Source organism: Canis lupus, chromosome 11, assembly GCF_003254725.2.
Source record: "Canis lupus dingo isolate Sandy chromosome 11, ASM325472v2, whole genome shotgun sequence".
Classification (NCBI taxonomy): Eukaryota; Metazoa; Chordata; class Mammalia; order Carnivora; family Canidae; genus Canis; species Canis lupus.
This window is the reverse complement of record NC_064253.1, coordinates 49,328,110-49,355,986: the sequence shown is the minus strand read 5'-3', so window position 1 is coordinate 49,355,986 and position 27,877 is coordinate 49,328,110. Positions and strand designations below refer to the sequence as shown.

The following is a 27,877-nucleotide window of genomic DNA, read 5'->3' as shown; positions in this document are numbered from 1 at the left end:
CTTAAAAGGTTTTGTGAAGGATATAGCCTTGGAATTGGCACTTGGAAGATGGTAGGACATCAAAATCCTGAATTCGGGAAAGGGCTTTATTATTATTTTTTGAATACTTTTTTATTGGAGTTCGATTTGCCAACATATAGTATAACACCCAGTGCTCATCCCATCAAGTGCCCCCCTCAGTGCCTGTCACCCAGTTACCCCATCCCCCCCCCCACCAAGGGGAGACAATGTCCATGGAGAACGGAGCATGGCAGCTAAAAGCATTGGCTTTTCAGTTGCCAGGTCCTAGATCCAAATGCAGCCCCATCCCTTACCCATTTAGAGAACTTGGACTTTACCTCATCAAGCTGCCATTGTCTCACTTGTGAAATAAATTAACACTAAGGCATGGAGTTATTGTTATAATTAAGTGACACCCATAACCCCTCTTGGCTCAGTGTCTGGTGCATGTGAAGGTTTAGTTGTGGCTACTGTGCAAGGACAGTGTGGAGTATGGATGAGGAGCAGCTCATGGCAGGAGTTTGGCTGAGATAAAACTGGAGCCTGAGGCTGGAGTTGGACTGTGTTAGGTGGGCAAACAGGAGCCATGGACATTTTACTAGCAGAAATGATTAGAGATGTGAATACACATACTTCCCATATATAGATTGCATTTTGATAATAGGAATTCCATCTCAATCTAGCATCAGCAGCATAGCTTCATGAGATACATAATATAGTTGGATGCAACTATGAGGCTGCTTCCAAAAGCCTACGGACCTAGATGTCAGATGTTCCTCATTCTCTGCACCTGCAAGGAGAGTCTCTGCTTTTACTCCTTAAAGATTTTTTGACCTGAATGTGTGGTTGTCTTTTTTAATTATTGTGAAGAACAGACTCATACACAATCAGTGGTGAGCAAATGTAGACTTTACTATAGATTTATGTAGTGGACATTCTCAGTGCTCTATCAGATCTCATATCCCCTTTTACTATTTTTTGCTCTGCCTTCCCTACTCCTCTGGCTTCTTGCATGCAACACCTTGTACAACCCTTCCTCAGTGAACACTTTCCTCCATAACAGAGCCAGAAGTGTTTGCGAATTGATCCTCTTCCTCCACCTGACTCTTGACCAAGACGGACAGGTGCAGGAATGTAAGAGCCCAGCTCCCTTACCACCAGTGGGGACAACACTGAGCTTTACTTATACTCCAGAGTTCCCCTGTGGGATCAGGCTGACGAGTTTTGCCTGGATTGTATTTTAGCTTGGCTTTTCCCTCTTCTCTGTCTTGTTTTTCCTGCTTCCTTCTTGGTCTCCATTAGGAGCACCTCCTTAATAAGCCCCTTGCACAGAAATCCTAGCCTGAGGGTCTGCTTCTGGGAAACTGTTTTCTAGGGCAAATGGAGGGAGGAGTTTATCATGTATATGCTACAGCAAATAACTTCAAAATCTCCCTGAGACGTTTACCTCTCCTGCTCTGCTAAGAGGTACATTTTTCCTTTTCTCCTTTCTTGTTTACAAAGCCTGGCTTTCTTGGTTTTCTCCCTGAACCCTCCACCCCCAGTTTCAAATTCTCACCTCTTTATTTTACAGAACAGTTCTACCCCAGCAATCACCCAGACTTCTTTACCAAGCCACCTGAGATCAGCAAGACCCTCTCTCCTTAGAAAGCAATTTAGGGAACATCTTTTATTATAAGAACAGGCTTCTTGGGGTCTCAATCTTTCCTCCAAGTGACTTACTAACATATCTAATCCTATGCTGCCCTTGAGAGGAACTATTCTTACGAGCTGGGCTAATAACATTTTGCCTACTGATGTTATCTATCTGTGTGATTGTGTATATGTAAGTATGAATGTATCTCAACTGAACAGTATATGCATTGCCTTACTAGCCTGGGATGAGTAATTTCTAAGCATTTGATTTCTATACACACACACACACACACACTCACACACACACAAATATTGGGAAGATCTGAAAAGCAAGCAAGCCTTTTTGCAGGGGTGGGAGAAGAAGGAAAGTGTGGATTGGGCAGAAGGGGCTGGCATGCAGTTTCTAGAAATTCTTTTGTCCCCAGACACCAAACCTCAGATCCGCATGGCTTCCCTCACCAAGCAGGCCTGTTTGTTTTCACTGCCCCAGAAGTTCTGCTCAAGCAACTTGCTCTACACCTATTGCAACGTGTTTCTCAGACCTTTCACAGGAAGCTGCTGGCTGCTGGTGCAAACTAATGAGTATTTTTCAACACAAAGCCTCTGGTTGCGATTATGAAGTAATTTATTAGGCTCCTACTGCAGTGAGCACACACAGTTCCTGCTCAGAACAGACTAATTAAAAACTTCCCTACCATGTACGATTTCAATTGTGTTGGGGAAAAAAATGAACAATTCCTCTGGTAATTTTTCATGGGTAGGAAATGATATCATTTCTTTAAAAGATTGTGGAAGCCTAGCGTTGCTTAAGTCGACAAAATCAGCATCTGTAGGTTTTTTGGTGTGTTACTCAAAGCATGATTGTCTTTGTGCAGAACAGATCCAGTTTCTCACCTTTAACTCTGATGTGGGAGAGCTAACTGATACAAAGGTAAGAGCCAATATTGCTAACTGTTGAGAGGGACTGAGTTTAAAGGTGATTTTATTTTGGGAGTGATACTCAGAAACCCTGGTAGCCCTAGTTGCTCCAAGTTCAGAAGTTTTTCTCCTTTAATAGCCAAATATCCATCATCTGAGCCCCTCATGTACTACCAAGTAAGCCTCTCCAGGGTGCCTTAGGAATTTCTCAGGAACACCAAAACATTTCAAAATTCACCCTGGTTGTTGCTTGTCACCTTGGACAGACATCTGACCTTGAACTATGGCCACTTTCTGTGTGAAAACCAGACTCTTACAAACTATCTATGTACTGTTTTACTCCAACAAAAATATTGAATAAGGGTTTTACCAAGCCTCAAGCACACCTATTCAAACTTGCCTACTAAGTGATGCTGAGACCCCTGAGAGCCTAATTGCAGCCCATTCTTAACCTGTTTTAGAACCATACCTGTGCCTCAATAACTCTAAACCAGAACAGTAACTAATCTCAAGAGAGACTTTCCAATCCACTTCTGAAATAATCAGAAATTTGAAAAACAAAAACAAAAAAAACCCTTCCCTTTCTCAGTATTATGTCTGTCCCTTTCACTTTTAGCTTGCAGGAGACTCCCTGACTTTTCTTAAGGAATATGATTCTTCTTTGCTGGATGGGTCATATACTCTGCCTCCATTTTAGACTATTTTGGGGGTCTTTGTGTTTATTCTGTGACAGTGGACATCGGCTGCTGTATTCCCCAGAGTTCAGCTAAGATGGGGCAGTGATATTTTATAAAGCTTTATTGGAGAATAGGATGATGGAGGGAATGATGGAGGGAGTTAGGGATGCCTTAAAACTGGACACCACAGTTGTCTTTCTCAAATCCTTTGGCCATGCTTTCCCACAGAGACCCCTTCTTGGTTATCCTTCCTCTTACCACCAGCCTGTGACCTTACTAAACCAGTTTGCATCCCCACAGAATGAGTGTTCTTGCCAAGTTCCTGCCTATCTGATTCAGATCCCTACTCCACTGACACTCAGGGAAACACCTCATTTCATTCTCACTCTCAGTCCATTATCAGTATCTTAGCATGATAATCTTAGGGATGCCTCTCTATCATCACTAAAGACTACTACTTATAGTTTCATGTGGAGCAATTTAGATTCTCACTATCTCCAGAAGCTCTTCATTGCAGTTGAGGATATAGCTTTACTTTTTCATAAAGGATCATTAAAGTTTTCCAGAAATGAAGGAATAGTGTGCCCTGGGGTGTGAATCTAAACATCCATCTTTAAAGGACAAGAAACATTGTTGATGGTTAAAAAAAATCTCTCCTCTTATCTCCCCTTTAGACTCTAATGAGGACATCTCCTTTACATTCACAAAGAGTCATTTGCTTCTAGTGTTTGCCAGGCTCAGTACCCAGAACCAAACAGGCAGGGAAAGCTAAAGCACAATCCATGCTTTTTTTTTCAAGAAGGTCATGGCTTACTAGGGGATTTCCAGTGACAATAGAGGGTTAAGAATAGAGATTGCAGGTGTAAGATGAAGAAACAGAAAGGAAAAGGAGAGTCAGGAAAGACGTCCAGGAAGAGGTGGCACTCCAGTGGGTTTTAAAGCACAAACAAGAATTTACCAGATGGATGAAGTAGGAAAAGAATCAGGCAGAGAAAATAAAAGCAAAGATACAGTGGCAAGAACTAGTATGCAATATGGAGATGATTATAGATGGGTAAATCTAAAACACGGATTAAATGCAGAGGTAATGGGAGAAAATACAAGGGTTAGATCCCTCCTGGATATTTCTCCAGAGGGGATGAGGAAAGCTGGAAGCATTTTGTGGGGATGGGGGTGAGGGTGGGGGGGATGGAGGGAGGTGAAGGTGGGGATGGGTGGAGGCTGACATGATCAGATTAGTGTTTTAGAAAGATCACACAGAGGTTTTTTAACTAGAGGCCAAGATTCCAATCAGAGAAATACTGTGGGTGAGGGTTGCTGAGACCTCAGTGATGAAGAAAAAGAAGTCCAGTGGGACGATGTTTCTGACAGGCCAATGGTGATACCACCAGCTAAGACTAGAAGTACATGGAGGAAAACTGGTGTGTTGGTAAGGGAAGTGGGGGTTAGGGGAAGCAAGAAGGGGGGGGTCAGGAGGTGTCAAATGACGAATTCTGGCTTGAGAACATCCAGACTTCTGAAGATGACTGGTTAGTAGTTGGATATACAGATCTGAAATTCAGCACCAATATGTGGATTGATGGTGTAGATTTTAGTGATAATTATCATCATGAATGGACATCTGATACTCCAAGGAGAAGTGTAGAGAGAGAAAAGAAGGGAGAAAGGGTTGACTATAGAATCCTGAGGTGTGGGGCAGTGGTGGCAGTAAGGTATTCATTTGTTTCTTTTTTTAAAAATTTTATTTATGCATGAGAGACACAGAGAGAGGCAGAGACACAGGCAGAGGGAGAAGCAGGCTCCATGCAGGGAGCCTGATGTGGGACTCGATCCTGGGTCCCCAGGATCACACCTGGGCTGAAGGCAGGTGCTAAACCACTGAGCCACCCAGGCTGCCCTATTCATTTGTTTGTTAATGAGAACCAGAAAGAATAAGGTACAGCCTCTTGATAAAAAAAATAAGTCCCACTTTTCCACATTTCTGTATTGATTCCAATAATCTCTAAAGCTCCTGATATCCCCCAGAAACATCAATTTTTGTAATTTCACCAAAGCAGTGACCTAGAATTATGCCAAGTCCTATTGTACAAAATTGAATAGTGTTTTCATTCATAGGGACTTGATGTCATGAAAATATATAATGGCCAGCTAACTCGGCTCCAGTAGCTTCAAAGATCAAAGATTGGGAAAGGTCCTTACAATGGCATTTTCAGGTGAGATGGGAGTTTTCTAGCCTCTGCAATATCTGATCTGGCATCCCACAATCTCATAACATTTCTGATTTAAAATGGCTTCATTGCTAGAGGCTGGTAATGCCAAATGTCTTTTATATCTCAGAGCTCAGCTAATGCACAGAGATGACCCTTTACAAAGAGAGCTGTCTCAACTGGTACTTCTTAAGACAAAGGAGTGACATAGAGAGGTCACAGTTGCTTTCTAAAACTTGCCACCACTTCTCTAGGCAGTTCTAGGGTGATGTGTAAAGTCACTTTAACCTTTGTAGTTTATGGGCCTTTTCTTGCCCATGAGATAGTCAGAAGCATGGTAGTACATGTCATACCTGCCAGAAGTCCTGTGAGTAAATTACTGAACACCCTGTAGGCACTCTAACCCTAAGTTTAGACTCAACTTTTGTTGGACAAACCTTAGAGATCATCTGGTGCAACCAATATGGTAACCATAGTTACCAAGTGATTACTTGTTTGGATAAAAGTATTGTGTTATCAATAAAGTATGAAACTTTGTTAAAGGTGTCCTTTTTTTCTTTTGTGAATTAGAACAGATTAAAAATTATCCTACAAAATTATCCCACATGTTTCTCACATTCATGTTCTGATAGGATTTTTGGATAGGGGAGAAGGGGGATTACCCTACAGTTATTCTAGGAGAAACTGAGCATACATTAAAACCGACATGCTCTAGCATGTCTCTTAGCAGTGTGTGAGGCACTAAAACTTCATCTATTTTGTGTTGTTTGAGAACATTTAAAAGGCTAAGCTTCAAATCCACTTCACCATCTCTGGATGCTGGATACTCCAGCAGTGGGGAACTTACTACCTAACCAGATGACTCACTCTGCTCAAGTGTTTTCTGTTTCTCGATCACACCTGGTTCTGCCTATTTGGACTATATAGAGTAATCCCAGTCTATGGGATTACTGGATGATACGACAATCCTGGATGATTGTCTTCAGTATCTCAGAAGGCCAATTTTCTTGCCAGATTTTGAGTGTTTTCCCAGGTGTAATTTTACCTGTTCCTTGAGGTGTTCTTCATGTCAAGAGCTGGTTTCAAATTCCCACCTATTCTATTTGCTCTATCGGACTGCAGACCAATTTGGCAGCAGTATCTTTCATAGTGAGTAGTGTCCAGAATTGAACACTCTGCCTCCCATACTTTCTTATCTTACTCAAGTAAGGGAGGATAATACTATCTTCCCTAAGAAACAGCTTGAATCCTGACCATAAAATGTGTTGATTCTGTGGTTTTAGTATCTGAAGCAGATGAGCATTAATGAGAAACTGAGACCTACCACCTCCAATCCTTTACACTTACCTTCCAGGAGTACATTTTGTGCTCATCTTCTTCCCTGCCACGCTCACTCATACCTTCTCCTCTACACTAGAACTGACAGCCTGCAGGGTTAGACTAGAGGGTCTTTAAGGGATATCCAATCAAAAGTTCAATCTATCTCTGAAACCAAATGTTAAAGCTCACATTTAGGAACTTTGAGGAGGATGAAACTCCTGATAATAAGGTTCAGTTGGGTAGCATTCAGTTTTTCTCAAGTGAGGCAAGTGCTGCCCCTCAAGGGGATCTTCGAAAATGTGTGTGAGCAATTTTAGTTGTTACAATCATGGGAAGCAGGTGTCACTGGTATTAGAGCCATGGATGCGAAATGTTTTGCAATGCTCGTGAATGTTTTATAATGTCTCAACCAAAGAAATACTGTCACATCCCAAATTGCAACAAACACAAATGGAGGCAGCACACAACTAAGTCAAAAGACCAGATCCTACCTTATTCTTGGTCTTACTAGCCTCATTTTTTCTTGTTTGTAAAATGGGAGAAAACACAAATCTGTTGTGAGAATTAAGCCTCAAGCATTTAATCAGACTGTGGTTAATGACTCTTGGCTACTCAAGACTCATTCTCCTTTCAGCCCATGTGGTTTGAGTGGGTGTGGCTCCACACCTGCTTGGAAGAGCAGCATATTGCCTTGGGTTATCAGTCAGCTAATTCCAATCCATGGCTCAGTGATTGGCTCATGAGAGAGTGTATGATCATTACTCAGGCCCAGGATAATCAGCTCCCCAATTTTCATTAAAACCTGTGGGAGAAGAGAAGCTCTACTCTCATGTCAAATTGGACCTTTAAAGATTTGAACCAGAAACTGAATGGCTACTGTGATGGAGCATGAGAGTGATGCTAGCCTAGCATAAGGCAAAGACAAGAGATTGAGAGAGGGGCCTGGTATATATTATTCAATCCCTTGGATAAAGCTTAACCTGGAGAAATACATCCCTGGAATTTTCGTTATGTAAGACATATGTTTCCTTTGTTAGCTAAATCAGATTAAGTCACTTACAACAGAAATAATCCTGGCTTGCCCAGCCCTTGTCTCTATCTGCCTTGAATTACAGTTATCAGTTACCTCCTCCGTGTGAATCCAAGCTCCTTAGAGGGAGTTATCTTTGAACTTTCCCAACTAGCCCAATAATAGATGCTAGTGCACCATACACCAAAATATTTGATGCATGAGTAAAATGAAATAAAATGATATATATGAAAGAGTTTTATTGACTCTCAATTATTTTACAGATGAACAGCATATTATAGTATCAAAGTTCTCATGAATATTTCCTTCTAAAATCTTTCTCTAGTGAGACACTCTAGGGAAGTAAGATTAGTATGTAAGCAAAGGCATTGCTCACTTAATTTGGTTTTCACATTTGTCTCCATTTCAGCTTTGTAACAAAGCAATCTGTCCTCATTATTGTGTCCCTAATAGTTTCCCCTGTCAGATTGAGTGTCTCCAGTGCAAAGACCTTTTCTGTTTCAGATGTCCTCAGTGCACATGTGAGGTTGGGCTCCTCTCCTTTTTCAGTCCTTTCCAAAGCAGCCTCTTACTGCTGTGGGCTCTCAAAGTGGCTGGTTGCCAGAAAAGTGTATTCCTGTGGCGCAGTGGGCATCCTTGGGGACTTGTAATGTATCTTTAACATTCATTCATTCATTCACTCATTCATTCATTGAGAAGGCATTCATAGAGAGTACTTAATGATGCGTTGGGCATTGTCTTTGAGCATTCATACTCTTGTGCCATTCACAGACAAGTACATAGGCAATTACAATGTAGTCTGATAAGCACTAGGGTGGGGGAAATATGGGGTTTTATGGGAGTAAACAAGAAGCTGCTAGGCTGAAGTGAATCATGGAAATCTTCCTGGAAGAAGTGGCATTGAAGCTGAGGCCTAATGAGTAAGTAGGAATTAGGCAATGAGTGGAGAGGAGAGCCTCCCAGTCAAAGGGAATTGCAAAGACCAGCGGGTCAGTGGGGTGGAGGAGCATATGTGTTTGGGGAGCTGAGCATGGCACAGACTGACTGCAGTGTGTCTGTAGATGTGATGCCAATACTCTTTCCTTTGGGTCAGCTCTCTTTTTCAATCCAACCAGGCGATGCTCTTTTTTGCCTTATTCAGTGATTTTTCTTGGTTAAGCCTATTAACTTCAACTAAATCAGGATGCCAGGCAGTTGTGCCCAGCTCTGCTGGGCCAATGGTCTGGCTGGAGCCCTTCCTTTCATTCTTTTTAGAATCCATTGATAAACTTCTCTAGGGGGATTCAAGCCTCAACAGAGTATAGCCTGGCCTACCCTTAAAATCAGGCCCTTGATGATTGCAGCCAGTTCAAATATGATTCTGTGTGTTTCTTTGAAAAAGATACCTGGGACTTAGGTTCATTAAGATCTGGAGGTGGGAGGGATAAAGACAAGAAGTGATGTGTGTATGTGTGTGTGCACTGGGGAGTTTGGGGAAGGTAGGGCTTGACACTGCTTATTCATTCTGTGTAGATTCTTATCTCTACACTGTGTAGCTTTGGAAACCTCCTGAGAGCATCTCAGGTGAATAGGGTCTTGGGAACTCATGGCCTTATAGGATTTATATTCCTTTAGTGGTGGACATTGAAATTGAGCCTCCTCACAAAATGGAGTCACTACTCTTTGCTCTTTAATGACAAGCCATCCCCCCATCTTCCACTTGAGGGAGCCATTCCTAAATTCTGTTTGGGTTTATGGCTCTGCTTTAAAATCTTTGGGTATCTTCTCCCTGGCTGGGAAATATGGTAAGAGCCCTGGGAGTCTGAGAGACAAAACCAGAAGTGGTTGCCACAAATAAGAATTTCCTAAAGTTTAATGTTTTATCTTTATATTTTGTGCAAATTTGTATTCCTCCTCCATCATAAATGCATGTTTGCTTTAATGAAAACAGTATTTTAAATTATTTACCATTGAATAAAATTGGCATTTCAGAGGACGTGCTGTGTTTATGCGGCTTCTTATATCTTTGTATACAGTCTCCACTTTGAGAAATGGGGGCTTTCAACAAGCACATGAGAAAATGCTCTGCATCACTTGCCATCAGGGAAATACAAATCAAAACCACAATGAGATACCACCTCACACCAGTGAGAATGGGGAAAATTAACAAGGCAGGAAACCACGAATGTTGGAGAGGATATGGAGAAAGGGGAACCCTCCTGCACTGTTGGTGGGAATGTGAACTGGTGCAGCCACTCTGGAAAACTGTGTGGAGGTTCCTCAAAGAGTTAAAAATAGACCTGCCCTACGACCCAGCAATTGCACTGTTGGGGATTTACCCCAAAGATACAAATGCAATGAAACGCCGGGACACCTGTATCCTGATGTTTCTAGCAGCAATGTCCACAATAGCTAAACTGTGGAAGGAGCCTCGGTGTCCATCAAAAGATGAATGGAAAAAGAAGATGTGGTTTATGTATACAATGGAATATTACTCAGCCATTAGAAATGGCAAATACCCACCATTTGCTTCGATGTGGATGGGACTGGAGGGAGGGTATTATGCTGAGTGAAATAAGTCAATCGGAGAAGGACAAACATTATATGGTCTCATTCATTTGGGGAATATAAAAAATAGTGAAAGGGAATAAAGGGGAAAGGAGAAAAAATGAGTGGGAAATATCAGAAAGGGAGACAGAACATGAAAGACTCCTAACTCTGGGAAACAAACTAGGGGTGGTGGAAGGGGAGGTGGGCGGGGGGTGAGGATGACTGGGTGATGGGCACTGAGGTAGGCACTTGATGGGATGAGCACTGGGTGTTATTCTACATGTTGGCAAATTGAACACCAATTAAAAATAAATTTATTTAAAAAAAAGAAATGGGGGCTTTTAGGTTACACGGATCTGAGTCATGAGATATGTAACCTTGCACAGATCACTTCACCTTCCCAAGCCGTGTTTTCATCTAAAATATGAGAACAATGAAACTTACATGTCAGGATTCATGTCAGGATTAAATGAAATAAAATATGTGAAGTGGCTGGCCCATGTAGATACTCAAGAAATATTAACAGTTCCCCTGTTATTGGGATGATCTCTATCAGGTTTCCATTTCCAGAATTCTGTGATTCTGACTCAGCTGACTGAAGGTGACCCTGTGGGACATTTGCTACTAGAGGGGTTTTGAGGAGAAATAGTATATGTCACTGCTGGGTGACACAGCTGATGACATTGCCAATTGAAAATAAACTATATAGAAAGAGCAGATGTGATGTGGTTTTAGGGCTTATCATAGTCTGTTTTCCTATTTCTAGGTCTTTCTGAAATGTGAAAATTGGTAATTGGGTGACACTCACAGTGTCCCATCTACTCTCTGGGTCCCCTTGTCATGTAGCAGCTGCAAATGAGTCACTGGCCAAGAGAGAAAGTCAGAGCCTGACAGCTCTCCCCTTCCCTGGGCTCACCTCTCAGTCCTGCTGCTGAAAAAGATTTAGGCCATGGTCACTGCTTAGACTAATGACTCTGTCTCAGGGTATATAACAACAGTCTTAAGGAAATTTCCTTCTAAATTCTGGAGTGATAAATGAGATGCCTAGATCCCAATTAAAAAGGAAATATCACATTTGATTTCAATCATTAATGTAAAAACTCAATTATTAACTTTAATTTTGAATATCAAACCATTTCCTAGGGGGTGGGAAGCCTTCTAACCATGATAGGCATTTCTGTGACTTACCAGGCTCAGAGTCCAGTGGGACCTGGAATGCTAGTGAACGAATGGGTAAGGAGGGGTGTGATAAAAACCTACCAGGGGGGACGCCTGGGTGGCTCAGCGGTTGAGCACCTGCCCCTGGCTCAGGGCGTGATCTGGAGTCTCAGGATCAAGTCCCACATCGGGCTCCCTGCCTGAAGCCTGCTTCTCCCTCTGCCTATGTCTCTGCCTTTCTCTCTGTGTCTTTCATGAATAAATAAATAAAATCTTTAAAAAAAAAAACTACCGGGGAAGTATGTACAGGTACACAGGCAAGGGAGTTATGTTATATGGAGGGCTTTCAGCAAGTCTTAGCAGTAGAGGTGGTAACCAAGCTTAAGATTTAGATTCAGAAGACTGAGTGCCTCTCAGGCATGACTGGTTTTTTTCACAGGGTCTCCAGCAATTCTGATGCACAGACAGGGTCAAATGTGCTGGCAGACATCCATACTTCTGTTTTGAGCATTTGCCTTTCCAGGGCCCCTTGGTGGTAGGGTCTTGCTCTCTTTTTGCTCAGTATCATTATTGCAGTCAGCTAGAGCCTAATCCCAAGCCCAGATCTGTGTCTCTCCCCAAAGAAATGCTACAATGAGGAAACCAAACTCCAAGATTTGGAAGAACTCTATGTCATGTGTTCTAAAAGTTAGAAACTCAATGATTCCAAGTATCTGTAGTATTTTATGTAGTATTTTAACTGCCTCAGTGCCATATCCCTACCCTTCTTCTGAAGGAATGCAATGACTCCTATTCTTTCCAAATGTGTATCTGAATCTCTTCAGATGTGTATTATATCTATGTTTGCTGTCATTTCCTTGGCTTTAAATATATACCTTTGAGTCACTTTTCAAGCACAACCTGTAAGTTTATTTACTTATGAACACAAGGGCCTCTCTCCCTTGTGAATCCCAATATAATTCCTGGAAAGGAGAAAAGGGGTAGATTTTGGCTAAGGCTCAATATAAAAAGAGGGCCCAGGAAACACTGGTGTGTGCAGAACTGAGCTGAAGGGAGATAGGCACCCAGCTTTAGGCTGATACATGGTGCTCTCATTTCTTCCAGCACCTAATTTAAGTGCAAAAGCCAAGTTCCAAAAATTTCCGAATCTGTAGTCTTACCACCCCTGTTCTGCTTCTAGTAGGAATCCTGCAACATTTAATGAATGAATTAATGCAGAAACAAATGAAGTGTAATATAACTCTGAATGACTACATTCAGACTCCTTTTGTCTGTGCCAGGAAAAGTGTTAAACCCACCTTGGAATGGAAGAACCTGGTGTACGAAGCTGGTGTCAACATCAGATAGCAGCAGAGGAGGTTTTTCCTAGGCCTCCAGAGGAAAGGAACTGTGGGTGGAAAAAAAAGACACTGTGCATTCTGGGTGGGTACACTTGGCAGGTTTGCCTCCTCTGAGATGAAGGTATGCTCTGTGACAGGTAACCTCAGGGAAACAAGCAAACGATGCTCCCAAAGGTAGAGGGGGCAAGCATTGTTCTTGACAAGGTGATACACTGGAGCAGTTTGCAGAGTTCCCGGCAAGCTGGAGAGCCTGGCTGCCTGAGTTCTTCCTTGCTGGTGAAGCTCAGAATGGTGCTCTCCCTCTTTGGGTGACATGAGTGTAGCTGAAATAGCCTAGCAGGCCCTTGATTTCTCTATGCTATCTGCAGCATGTGCATGTCCACCTGTGCTGTGTAGTCTAAACCTCTTTTTCTGGTTGTCGTTTTTAAGCCTGTGCTATGATTTGGGGCAAAGAGAAAAACAGAGGAGTTGGGCCTCACTCCAAAAGCCTGGCTGTAGGCACATGCTTACCTAGGAGCATCCACACCAGTCCAGGAGCTAATCTTCAGCCAAGGGTGGATGCCTCTTCAGGGAGAGACTCGCTATCTCAGCTCACAGAGGCTATAAACAAGCCCTGAATCCTCATTGATTAATCACAATAAAAACTATAATTGAGCAAGTTGCTCCTGCAGAGACTAAAGTTGTAAGTCACCATGCCTTGCCCAGAATTGTGAGATAGTCACTCTGGAATCACAGCATCACTGGATGAATGCCTTTACTCCTGAGACTTACAAAGTAGTGGCTAGAACTCATGGTGCCTGCTCTGTGGAGGTAGAGATGGTCTGGTGCTATCATGAGAGGAAATGGCCACATGGTGCCATATGATCCTTGCTGGGCATTGAAGTTCCAGAGAGATGAGGGGCTGCTACACAGCTTCTCTGCATACAGGACTGAGCTACTCCTAGCACTAAGTGTTTTCCATCAGAGGAAATGTGAGTAGCAACTGAATGAATTTCATCTATGAAAGTGAATTCATGTTTACATAAGGGTTGCCATGATAGTGTACTTCCCCACCACCATAACTGAGAGTAATTCCTTATTTCCAAAGCAAAGAGTGGATACCTATTAGTGTCTTTACCTAAGTTTTCATGACAATCTCTTTTTCATTTCCAAGAACTCCCCAAAGCCGTTGTCAAGGATGAAACTGTGACACAGTGTCCCCTGGATGGAAGCAAGAGTCCCAGATGGTGGCTCAGGTCCCCCCGATAGAATCTTCTAATTCCTTGGAGCTGTTTCTTCTAGCAGAAGGCCTCAGGCAGCCAAGGTTGAAGCAGCTGGCCCTGCCCTGACTGGAGCTTGGGTTAAGGGTGGTAGGGACTGGGGGAAGAAGAGGACCAGGTATTTCCAGAAGCCTCTTGCAAAGTGTGCAGAAACAGACTCCCCACTGTGTCTCTCCTGTTCCAGTGACTGAAGGGTCTCATTAATCTGTGCACACTAATGGCTTTCTTTAGGGACAATGAGGTCCTTGGGGATATGGAGGCTGGAGAGCAACTGGAAAAGCTGATGAAGTTTTCCAGGTCTCATGGAGTGCAGCTCGAATTTCGCCTTCCCTCCCGTTGCAATTCCAGCTGCCCTCACTGCTTCTTCGTAGTCATTTGATTGTTTGTTTCCTTTTTTTTTTTTTTTTTTTTTTTTTTTTATTGGTGTTCAATTTACTAACATACAGAATAACACCCAGTGCCCGTCACCCATTCACTCCCACCCCCCGCCCTCCTCCCCTTCTACCACCCCTAGTTCGTTTCCCAGAGTTAGCAGTCTTTACGTTCTGTCTCCCTTTCTGATATTTCCCACACATTTCTTCTCCCTTCCCTTATTTTCCCTTTTTTTCTTCCCTGAAAGCCCTGACAACAGGACATTTTGAATTCATTGTTAAGAATGTAGACCCAGGGGGATCCCTGGGTGGCGCAGCGGTTTAGCGCCTGCCTTTGGCCCAGGGCGCGATCCTGGAGACTCGGAATCGAATCCCACGTCGGGCTCCCGGTGCATGGAGCCTGCTTCTCCCTCTGCCTGTGTCTCTGACTCTCTCTCTCTATGTCTATCATAAGTAAATAAATCTTTAAAAAAAAAAAAAAAGAATGTAGACCCAGACATAAGTGTATTAGAGGGAATAAAGTGAATACAGACGGGGAGCTAGGAAAGAATAACTCAACGCCTACAAGGAAGCCAACAAAATGTGCTAACTTAAACAGAAAGGGTATGGTCAGCAATTCTGGCACTGAAATACATCAAGCTGTCAGGGAAGCACTGAGGCTTCCCACTAGTAAACCCTCTAGGGCCCCTCTCCATCTCTGGTTCTTTCCCTGTGCATCCCCTTTTTCCCTTCTACCAGCCTCAGGGTCTTTTTGCAAAGAGCCTCCGTTTTAAATTTTTTTTTTTTTTTATGATAGTCACACACACAGAGAGAGAGAGAGAGAGAGAGAGAGAGGCAGAGACACAGGCAGAGGGAGAAGCAGGCTCCATGCACCGGGAGCCCGACGTGGGATTTGATCCCGGGTCTCCAGGATCACGCCCTGGGCCAAAGGCAGGCGCCAAACCGCTGCGCCACCCAGGGATCCCAGAGCCTCTGTTTTAAAGGCACTACTTCCTTTCCAAGGTTCTTCTGTTATGGTGAGTGGAGTTCATTGTCTCTGCTTCTTCCACAGTCCCCTTCAAGCACCAGGTCCTAGAACAACACTTAAATTAGGCAATGGGATGTTGCTGTGCAATTTTGCTCTGGCTTAAGTATAAAGCCTAACCTGTCTGTTCATCTTAGGTAGTCTCTCCCCTTTTGGTTATAAGATGTCTCTGGGGTGAGACATCTGCAGTGGCTGTAGCCACATAGGATGAATTTCACCTCTGGCAACCTGGTACCTCACTGGCATGGTTGGTGAGGAAGGTGTGAAGAGTGAGTGTGTGTGGTGTAGGGGGTGGTTGGCAGTGTTGGGGGCTCAGGGTTAAGGAGCAGGGCTACTAGAATCTAAAGAGCAAATAACAATCAAATTCGTGTGAAGCAGCATCATGGTTCCTGGGTCATCTATCTATTCAGGGCAAGACCCCAGCCAGAGATGGAAGCACATGTGGTAAACAGGTATAAACCTGGAGGAAGAATCCACGAAGGTTTAGAAATAAAGGAGTTGGAGGAAGGGCTTTTTTTCTTTAGCAGATACTCAGTGAGCACCTACATGAGTCTGGCTATATGAAAGTACTTTTTTAAAAAAAAGATTTATTATATTATTTATTCATGAGAGACATAGGCAGAGAGAGAAGCAGGGTCCCTGCAGGTAGCCCGATGTGGAACTTGATCCTGGAACTCCAGGATCATACCCTGAGTGGAAGGCAGACACTCACCGCTGAGCCACCCAGGTGTCCCTAAAAGTACTTTCCATATCTGCTTCTATTTCATGGTGATCTGGAAAGAAACTTTTAGATGAGGAGGCTGAGGTTCTGAGGGGCTAAACTGCTTGCCCAGAATTACACAGCTAAGTAAGAGGGGAAGTTTGGGATTTAAAGTTAGGACCTCTGACCCAAATTCAGGGCTCCAGCTACCAGGCTGTCTGCCTTTTTCCTTAGTTGCAGCGTATCCAATATAGCCTCTCCTTAATTTCATATAAATAGCATACACTTACTTCCTCTGTTACTATGATGTCTCACTTTGTTATTTTTCTGCCATTTCTAGCAGCCCATCAACACCGGGGGCTTCTTTCAGAAAGAAAGTGGCAAAACCCAAGACTGCCTAAGCAGAATTTCCAGTGTCATCTTGGAATCTGGGGCATTGGTTACTCAATTTACGGAGTATCTAGAACATGAGTCCTAGCCATTTCCATTCTCTGATAAGTTAGCAAGTATCAATTTTCAGTCCTTATGCTTTTTTGCTCCTTGCAACGCAAGTTATCCTCCTACTTCAAGCCCCATTTTACTATCTGGCAGGCAATTTGATTACTTTCAGGTAAAACTGTTCATTTCAGGTTTTTACTTGAGTTAACCCAGGATTTTGTCCTCCCTGATTCCACCCTTAAGCCCAGAATTGGCATCTACAGGGACCTTATGTAGCATCACAGCATCATTGAGAAGAGAATCAAACACTTGATTATTGGCACCTTTCCACACTGTTGGTACAAAACTTCCCTTTATGCTCAGGCACCGCTATCCTGCCACACAGGCACCTCCTGGAACACCAAGTTCCTAACTGACCTCTAGCCATTAAATTGTCTCCTACTTCCACTGTGGTGTCCATGCATCAGGACTGTAATATCCCCTTAATTTGACTTTCTCGTTTCCCCCGTGAAACTTCTCCACACTTCTCAGGGACCCAGGGAAGGTTTATTACTCCTATACCTTTCTTATCAGTGACAAAACCACTGGGGATATTTTAGGTCTTCCTTGTTTCAACACCATCTGCAACCACCTCTGCTGAACTACTGCCACACTGTGGTAGAATGTTCTGTGAAGTTGGCACTTCTCAGTCCAGTTGGGATGCAGGGCAGAGATCTGTTCTCCTCTAAGGTCCTCATTCTTGTTTGGGGGTTCTACTGTTTCTTCATTTATAGCAAGTCTTAGGGGAATGGAGCATGTCAGAGCCCAAGGACCCTCCTCAGATACCATCACCAGACTCTTCTCTTTTGTTTCCCTTCTAACTCTTTCCTCTAACATCAGAACAGAGAAGCTTTTTAATCCTTTCTCAGGCATTAGGGGGAGAAAGCTGGCAGATCATCCCTACTGTATTTTCCCCTCGACAGTGGTGGTCCATTGAGTGAAAGGGAAGGAGCCACAGAATAGAATGAAGTATAGTTGTAAAAGACAGTGATTATAATTCAAAATCTTATCCTATCCCAGTAAAATAGTTTAAACATATGAGGCAAGAATAGTAAGTAATTGTATAGTGCATACTGTGTGCTAGACACAAGGTGCCACCCATTTAACTCATTTATTTCTTATACATATTATTTATTCCTCAGATATCATTATTAGTAGTAGTATTCTCCCTTTTAACAGTGGGGAAACTGAGGCAAAAAGAAATGAAATGATTTATCTGACATCTGTGAGATAGTAATAGGTAGTAACTGTTGGATTAAGGAGTCAAATCCAGGCATTCTGTGTTCTTTTTTTTTTTTTATTTTTAATTTTATTTATTTATTTATTTATGAAAGTCACACATAGAGAGAGAGGCAGAGACACAGGCAGAGGGAGGAAGAAGCAGGCTCCATGCACCGGGAGTCCCGACGTGGGATTCGATCCCGGGTCTCCAGGATCGCGCCCTGGGCCAAAGGCAGGCGCCAAACTGCTGCGCCACCCAGGGATCCCGCATTCTGTGTTCTTAACCCCTATATGGCTTCACTGCTTACATACAAAAATAATTGTTTAGTCTTCAGTGCTGTGGGGATTAGAGCAGGAAGAGAAAGGTATAGTTTTTGTTGAAAACTTAGGCTTGCTAATTTCTCACTGTTCCTCTTCTTTTCAAAACAGGTTGGCACCACATCCTCAGTTGTGGAGTCTCTTCTCCACCCACATTGGGTTTATAATCACTTATCCAATCTGGTGAAACATAAAGAATGCCCTGAAATGAACCAGTGGAAGAGAATGTGTGCGTGCGCTTGTGTGTGTGTGTGGTAGGGAGCTCCAAGCTGATAGGTCCTACTCTTGAGATCCACAAGAAGTGTCTAATTCATGGGTATTGTATTCTACATAATATACCAAACACATGTGGTAGCTCAATGATATAAACTAAAGTTAGCAGTTTTTGTTCTTTTTAAAAAATAAACATTATGAACAGAAACACTTTGTCAAAGTCTTCTCTGTACCTATCAGAATTTGTAGGAGGCAAGTGTACACATGATTGTATGTGACACTTCTCTTGTACAAGTTCCTCTTCTGCTTTCTCTCTAGGCACCCAACAAAATTCTCTTCTTCATAATACATGAAATAGTGAAATTGTTGGTGACATTTTGCAATATGGTCTGACAACTGGTGAATTTGGAAAATGATGATGTAATGGAATTAGGATGGAATTAGGTGAAACTGCTGAAATTCTTATTTTTCCTCATGGAACTTTGCCAACATTTTGTTTTCTATAATTCCGCAGAAATAACATGAAACAAAATTGGACTTTTTCATCAGTTGGAGAAATTGCAACTTGTGTTTATCTAGCTGTTATGACATGCAAAATATTTTCTCATGGCTTGGAATTAAAAGGGAGTCAGATGAAATTGTGAGTATTTGTTGAAATCCTTGAAAAAGCTTTTAAATGGTAGGGAAATGCAAGTGGTAAATAAACAGCCATTAGGAAATCATGCAGAGAGAAATTCCCAGAAACTGAAGGATGTGGGGAAACCAGAGTGGGAATTAGTAACAGAAAGATTAGAGTGCACATAGCAATGGTGATAATAAAGCAGTGAGAATAATGCTTCCTCAGATACCAAATACTCTCCCCCATTTTCAGAGATGTGCAGTGATCTGAGTACTGAGAACATATAAGTGTGAGACATGTTTAACCCCAGTGTTCACCTCCTGATACAAGCTCCAGTTCTATGGTCTTGCTCACATAGTCCAACTGCCAGCACCTTCAAAACTCTTAAAAGCTTCATTTTAATGGCACCAATTCTCCCTTTATCCAGGCACCTATCTCTTACTCAAACCCGTGGTATACAAAATCAATTTTTTCTTGTCTCTCTAGGAAAAGAGCAGCTCGAACCCCTTTAACCTCCAACATCTCACTTCTGATCTAGTTTCTAAATCTGATCATAGCCTTAGGGTCTAACTGGAAAGGAAAGCCAATCAGTGCCATGAGGTAGCCAGACCTATGGGGATGGGCATGAAGATAGGAGAAGGATCAAATCCCTCAAAGGTTCTTGTCTAAGACACACTGCCTTAAGAACAGTACTCTCTGCTGAGCTGAGAGTTGGGTACCCCAGGGAAATCCATTGCAAGAGTCCTCAAGAAATAGAAGAAGAGGGGGATCCCTGGGTGTCTTAGTGGTTTAGTGCCTACCTTCAGCCCAGGGCGTAATCCTGGAGTCCCAGGATCAAATCCCATGTCAGGCTCCCTACTTGGAGCCTGCTTTTCCCTCTGCCTGTGTCTCTGCCTCTCTCTGTGTGTGTGTGTCTCTCATGAATAAATAAATAAAATATTAAAAAAAAAAAAAAGAAATAGAAGAAGACCGGGACACCTGGGTGGCTCAGTAGTTGAGCTTCTGCCTTTGGCTCAGGGTGTGATTCTGGTCTGGAGATCAAGTCCTGCCCGCATCGGGCTCCCTGTGAGGAGCCTGCTTCTCTTTCTATGTCTCTACCTCTTTCTCTCTGTGTCTCTTATGGCTAAATAAATAAAACCTTTAAAAAAAAAGAAATAGAAGAAGACCAGTTTTGAGAGGCTGGGTACTTTGAGGTAGAAATCTTAAATTTGTCTGATTACAAAAGAAAATCTTTCAATTGTATTCAAATTCATGCTTAATCAGTGGCCAGAGATAGAAAGGAGGTCTTAAACTGGAATGGTACGAAACTTCTGAAATCATACATAAAGCAGTGTGTGTGTGTGTGTGTGTGTGTGTGTGTGAGAGAGAGAGAGAGAGAGACAGAGAGAGAGACAGAGAGAGAGAGAGACAGAGAGACAGAGAGAGACAGAGAGAGACAGAGACAGAGACAGAGAACATCTTCCAGAAAAGAGAATCCATTTTTTTTTTTCAGCTGGATTCTCAAAGGAATTTGAAGCATCTACCCCACCCCCACTGTCACCAAAGTTAAAAACCAGTGACTTCAAGAGATTACAGAATTTTGAGCTGAAATGAATCTTGGCTGGTATTTAGTTCATTTTTGCTCTTCTTTTAATTTTTCTGATATAACAATTTGAGTCTGATTAATTTGAAATGTTTCATAAACATTGAAGTTCTCTATAGATCTTTTTCTTCCAAAACACCTTCCAGATGGTTCAGGAAAATGCATCGTGAAGACCCAGAGTAGGGCTCTGAGTGGTAGGGTGACTATCTACCCATGTGTGTCAGAAGGACTACTGAGGGGGTGGAAGGCACATTGTTGTCCTCTAGTTTATCTTCATGTCTTACTTAGAGCACAAAGATGGAACTTTGTAGTTTAGGATCTCAAGTCCCTCCATTTCAGAGAGAACGGATGAAGTTTATTCTTATTATAAGAACCTGGCATAGTCCCACCAAATGATTTCACTGTGATTATTTTCATGGCCCAATCTTCTCCTGAACATTTACACATTTATTTCTTTTACTTTTCTGCTTAAAGCAGCTTGAAGATACATAATTCAAGATGATTATACTTTGAAAAAAGTCTCATCTGTTCAACACAAATATTGAAAAAAGAAATCAGCCTGACACTTGGCACTCCTCACTGCAGCTGGGTTCACTCTTCCCAAGTCCAATGTTTTCATTCAGTGAATAGAAGTTATATATGAAGAGCAGATTGAAAACCACATAATTCTAATATCCACATAAGATTTATCTAGGATGAGGGGGATCCCTGGGTGGCGCAGTGGTTTGGCGCCTGCCTTTAGCCCAGGGCGCGATCCTGGAGACCCGGGATCGAATCCCACGTCAGGCTCCCGGTGCATGGAGCCTGCTTCTCCCTCTGCCTGTGTCTCTGCCTCTCTCTGCCTCTCTCTCTCTCTCTCTGATTATCATAAAAAAAAAAAAAAGATTTATCTAGGATGAGATCAGAAGTAGGAGAACAGTCGGTTTATTCTTTTAATAGGTAGGTCATAAATGAGGCCTTCTTTTTAAGAAGTAGAGAAGAAAGAATTTGGTAACCATTGGCCAAAAGGATGGCAGTTGAGGGTAGGGGGAGTTAAGAATGACTCCCAGGCTTCTGACTCGGCAATTGGGGCACACAGAAGGAAGAACTTTTGGGAGAAATAAATGAGACCCATTTTGGATATGTTACATCCGGATCCAGGTGAGGAATTTGGCATGCAGTTCAATATGAGGGTCTGTACTTCCAAGCAGAGGGTTGGGCTGGAGATATGATTTATTTGAGAGTCATCAGAATACCTACAGCTTACATACCTACAGGGAATTAGAGAAGAGAATTTCAAAAGGAAAGCAGATAGTGATGCCAAATATCTCAGAGAAGTCAAGTATGAAATAACCAGCTACTCACTGGCTTTAACAATAAGGAAGTCATTGATGACTTTAGGATAAGCAGTTTCTGTAGATTTGTGGGGCAGAGCAAAGAAGTGACAAAGCTGAATGGAGATGACTCCAGAGACCTGGATATAAGAGAAAAATGTATCCAGTGATAGCCAGAGAAGGCATGTAGGATGGTGGGAGTTTTATTTGTTATTTTTTGGAAGAGACTTGAACATGATTAAGTTTAGATGAGATGAAACCAGAAGGAAGGAGAAGTTGAAGAAACAGAACAAATGAATCATTTGATAGAACAACTTCCTGAATGGAAATGGAGGAGAATAAATTCAAGAGCGCTGATACTGGCCTTGAGGCATACATCCTCTTAAGTCACTGGGTATAGATAAATTCATGAGAGGGAATAGAGAACTGAGGAACCTCATCCTGGTCATCTTAATTCATAAGGTAAAGAAAATGGGAATACTTGAGGTAGGCTACAGAGCATTAGAAAAGTGGCACAAGCTTGGGCCTACCATGGAGAAGAAGATTAAAAGAACAGTGACTGGGGAAACAGATAGGGTTGGCTAGCAGCACTGGTGACCCAGATGAGACTGGAAATCACAACACTATGGTAGCATCAATCCACCGAGCTGTGTGTATTTCTTTAATGCTTGGCTACTAGTGTGCAGAGCTGGAGAAGATAGATATGTTTGGATTATTCAGGACTGGGGATTATAAAACAGAAGTAATATCAGGGCAAAGGGATGAAGGAGTTGGGTTATCTAGGTAGAGAGTAGAACTGATGGGCTATGGGATTTGGGCAGGAGAGGGAAGGATGATGCAGGAAGGGACTGATGCAAAGTGAAAGGCTGAGATAAAATGAACTACTCATGTCGCTGAAGATCTTATAAAGATCAGAGACCAAGTAGGGTCAGAGGCTAGAAAGTTCTAAAAAGACAGGATAGTGTGGTCAGAGAATGCCTACACTAAAATATGTTTTTCAGAACACTTTACTTCTATTTCCACATTGTACTGTAGAATTTAAAAGTGCATTATGAATGAAAATATGAATGTCTGGTAAATTATTTATTTTGTATTATCTGTGCCTTAGGCTTTCTTCTATGTGATAATCCCATTCTCTTCATTGAAATAGGAAAATGTGGACCAGGGCTAAGAGTATTATTTCTCCAAAGCTTTGACCATTTTATATATACAATGATATTATATTTTTACTTTAAATATAAGATCTTGGGAAAGAAGCCAGTGTTTTCTATTTCAGCAGTCCCAGCAGCTGTTACAAGCATAAGCAAGCCTTCAATACATGTGCTTTCTCTGGCTTTGTGTTTTCCCCTAAATTTAAGTTGATTATAGGAAAAATTTAACCTATAAACCTCAAGATGACATATCACATCAGTAGACCTGAAATGACATTAACTAGTGGTAACAAAGTGGACCCATGGAACATCAGGGAGGCTGTGCACACCATTGTGACCTAGACTGGAAGCTGAGTCTGAAACTCAGATATGTATAGGTTAGATGTGCACTGCCTGTGCAGGTTGCCTCCATTCCATCTAAGGCTGCTTCGGCTATAAATTAGAAGAGATGTTAAGAATCAAACGTGCCCATAATTTGAACATAGTTCAGTAAGAACACAAATATTTCCTTTGTTATGCCTCATTTTGCTAAAATATGTATTTAGCAATTTGCAGATTAGGTTGGAAATGCAAACAAAATTATGGGTAATGAATTAGAACCCTATTTGCAGAAGAAATTGCCCTAAGACATTTTATTAGTCAGTAGGACTAACGTGCATCTCAGAATCCTGTTCAGTTGTCTTATAATGAAACAGAATAAAGACCGAGTTGATACATGTGATGGCCACCAGGATCTAGGGAAAAAATAGCATCCCCCACCCAAGACAGCAAGGATTTATCATTGGGTCTTCACACACAGGGTGCTCAGACCAGCTAGCAAAGAGATTCTTGTTCCTTTGCCAAGTGTATTCCTTACAAGATTAAAAATAGGGACAGTGTCTATCCATAGCAGGTGCTTAGTTAAATGGCAGGCAGGTCTGTTCTTATCTCCCTTCCTTTGACGAAGATTGTGTCTCTGGTTACCACATTTCATGATCTTAACATCATCTAACTTCCATACGCCTCAAACCACTTGCTAATGGTAATTTGTCTTCCTATGTAGATTTTTCTAAAAAAGGACAACTCCCTGGCATGCTGATATGAATATTCCAGTTTGCTTAACAGTTCTGCCTTTCCTTATAATTAATGAAATAACATTCTAGTTTATTTACCAATCTCTTGTGAGATGGCTAATTAGGGTGAGTTGCTGTCCTTGGTTCTGATGAATTTGGGAAAGAAAATGTAAATTTTTCCACCTTTAAAGAAAATGAGGGCAGCCCAGGTGGCTCAGCGGTTTAGCGCCGCCTTCAGCCCAGGGCATGATCCTGGAGACCCAGGATCGAGTTCCATATCAGGCTCCCTGCATGGAGTCTGCTTCTCCCTCTGCCTTTGTCTCTACCTTTCTCTCTCTCTGTGTCTCTCATGAATAAATAAATAAAATCTTAAAAAAAAGAAAAGAAAAGAAAAGAAAATGAGCAGGCCTGGATTCTACAGAAGCAGTGCCACTCAGAGAAGTCCCACCTGAGCTACCTCTCAGATATTTTTTTTCTGTGTCAACAAATACCACATATGTCTTCTCAAATCATGCACCATTAGCCCTTATTCCAGTTTCAGTGCCTAGAATTCCACAAAATGGCCTGTAACTCAAGTAACCTTGACCTTGATGAGGGGCTTTATTGTCAGGCAATGGAGCTCAAAATTTTGTATCTTCTGGGTGCTTGTGAAAATCACATTCCAGGCTTCCCTATAGTGATCCTGTTTCAGCAGATCCAGGTAGGATTTGAACGTGCATTTTTTAAAAAGATTTTATTTTTAAGTAATCTCTACACCCAATGTGGGGCTCAAACTCACAATCCCAAGATCAAGAGTCACACGCTCCATCAACTGAGCTAGCCAGGTGCCCTTAGAATGTACATTTTTAGCACATTTAGTAACTAATTCTAATACACATAGTCAATAGACTACACTTTAAGAAATGGCTTTAGATTGGTGTGCTAACTCATTTGTGTCTATAGCACTAGCAAGGGATATTTTCTGTTCTTGAGAGCCATGAGTACCTCCCTGTCCCCACCAGAGTGAAATTAGACACATCCAGAGGAAGGAAAGTGGGAGGAAATGAAGCCAGGTGAAGTAACAAAGAACAGAAAGAAATGGTAGTGGCCTGGAAAAGGAGCCCCACAGCTTTCCTGTGGAAATTCCATTGGAAGCTGTTTGCCTGCTCATGGATGAGACAGTTTGTCTGCCAGACAAGTTGGGTCTACTGCACACTCCCTTGAGCAGAAGCAAATTTCAGGTTTAAAGGATGTTTACCTTAATTTAGAAATGACTACTTTGGCCAGGGGCAGATACTTCTCAAGCTGCCTCAAATGGTGGTAGCAGCATGTTGTGTTGAAAATGTGTATGTGGCAATAAGGCTTCTTTCTCTTGTCCTAGAGGTCAACAATATTGGAGTTTCTCATTCGTATTTAGTGCTGGGAATCTTTATTAAGTGGCATTTGGCAATCTTATCTAGATACTCATTTAATGCTAGAGCTAGGGGCTAATTTACAGAGTATGGTTGAGCTCCTTCTCCTTTTAAAGATGCAGAGACCAAGGCAGAGGGAGGATGGGCGATTCACCAAAGTCCAACAGCCTCATAGAGGAACAGCTGGGACTGGAAGTAGGTCTCTTGAAATCAGTGCAGAGCACTCTGCTGCCTGCTCCCAAACCACAGCCACAGACAAGTGCCTGCTGAATCAGCACAGATGAGTTAGATATATTGGTTTGATAACTGCTTAAGCCTATTTTATTATATGGATAGCAGACACTATTAGCTGCTTTGCATTTCAATGTCATCTGTTTAACTCTACACAATTCCTCCCTTCCTTAAGCATCTTTCTTTCTTTCTTTCTTTCTTTCTTTCTTTCTTTCTTTCTTTCTTTCTTTCTTTCTTTCTTTCTTTCTCTTTCTTTCTCTCTCTCTTTCTTCTTTCTTTCTTTCTCTTTCTTTCTTTCTTTCTTTCCTTCCTTCCTTCCTTCCTTCTTCTTTCTTTCTTTCTCTTTCTTTCTTTCTTTCTTTCTTTCTTTCTTTCTTTCTTTCTTTCTTTCTTTCTTTCTTTCTTTCTTTCTTTCTTTCTTTCTTTCTTTCTTTCTTTCTTTCTTTCTTTCTTTCTTTCTTTCTTTCTCCTCCACAGTGATTCTTCCAAGTCAGCATTCCTCCTTAACTAAGTACAATTGCCATCTAGTGGCTCAAAGATAGCCATAAAATTTCCTGCAAAAGCTTTGTATGTAGGCCAGAGGAATCAGAGAATTTTTACAGCTTGGAAGAGAACCTTCAGGATCGTCATGTCCAACATCTTCATGTTTCAAATAAGGAAAAGGAGGCTCTTGAGGAGAAAGCAACTTTCTGGAGGCCTCACAGTAGGTCAGTGGAGCCAGGGGTAACCTTGACCACATTGAGGACATGATGTGGGTATTGCCTGGCCCCAACCTCTTGCATGGTGGATGTGCTCCTGGAGGGCAGGAAGGTGGGTGCACCTGGGATTCCAGAGTACCTGGCCCAGGGCCCAATGTACAGTAGTGCCCAGTGTATGTGTGATGGATGAGTCGGTCCTCCATGACCAGACTCATGTTACTAGCTTCTATTTTTTTTTTCCATGGTGCCATCAAGTCAAACCAGTTGTTCCCACAAAGGAGGCTCCAGCAATGTGGTATGGTGTCTGGATAGAGGTTTGCATTAGCTGAGTCAACTGAACCGTGTGCTATGCCTTCAGTTGGCACAGTGTGCTTTCTGCCTCACCTTCAGCCACATACTTCTGCACTCTTTCTGACTGACCATCTCTTGCCCAGGATTCTTTTGTGTTCAGAGTGAATTTCCTGACAGGCAGCAAATCTAAGCATCTCCTGCCAGAAGTGAGGTGAGCACTCAGGGCCTCATCCCCTTCTATTTATAATGTGCATTGATGTCAGGCAGCCCCAAAGAAGGTACTCAGGGCAGAGTTCAGAACACACCTGACCTCCATGCAGGATGGTGCCATGGGGGTTGGGAATGGGCAAGCACTTTAAATGGCTGCAGATGGTGAGGGTGACAGGGTGACAGACTGTGGGAGGCAGTTTTCTTTGTGTTCCAAATAGGCTGAGGATTTTCTTTTATTCACTGAAACTCTCTGGAAGAAAATGGGGACAGGGAGAGTGTCAGGCATAGGCAGCCCCTGTGGGGAAGGTTTTCTTGAGATCCACAGATGGGCTTCTGAAGGGGAATAATTCCAGGGAAGCCCCTGGAATTATACACAAAATTTAGTGTCATTGTATCACTTTTGGGACAAAAGTTCTCTATCTTTTATAAGCTACTCAAAGGAGTCCATGATCCAATCATGTCAAGAACCACATGTCCAGATCAAGTCCATCTCCAAACTCTTCAAAATGAACCAGTTCTTTGTCTCAGGAAGAGAAGATTCAGCCATAGTTGTATGTTCTTACCACTGTTCTCATCTATACCTGATGTCCTTTTATTTTTATTTGTTATTTTTTTTAATTTTTAAAAAAAGATTGTATTTATTTATTCATGAGAGTCATACAGAGAGAGAGAGAGAGAGAGAGAGGCAGAGTCACAGGCGGAGGGAGAAGCAGGCTCCATGCAGAGAGCCCGACGTGGGACTCGATCCTGGGTCTCCAAGATCAGGCCTTGGGCCAAAGGCAGCACTAAACTGCTGAGCCACCGGGCTGCCCTCCTGATGTCCTTTTAAAAGGGTGTGTGCACATAAAAAACAAGTAGATAAGTACAATTTTACTGTGTTGACTGCCTTTTATAATGAGTACATATCTAGGTCCCAAACTGAGGCATGCAGAAAAGATACAT

General features: G+C 42.3%; 1 long non-coding RNA gene across 2 annotated transcripts in view; it reads left to right on the top strand.

The window, feature by feature from the left end:
* LOC118350309 (uncharacterized) overlaps positions 1–27,877 on the top strand; it is a 48,163-nt gene that overhangs the window by 6,240 nt on the left and 14,046 nt on the right. Inside the window, exons 1-2 of one of the 2 annotated variants that reach the window (XR_004803855.2) lie at positions 15,256–15,460; positions 18,912–19,037. This is a non-coding gene — a long non-coding RNA (uncharacterized LOC118350309). Of the gene's footprint in view, positions 1–15,255; positions 15,461–18,911; positions 19,038–27,877 lie in introns of those variants that run through there. The other variant, XR_007400990.1, reaches the window with a different exon arrangement.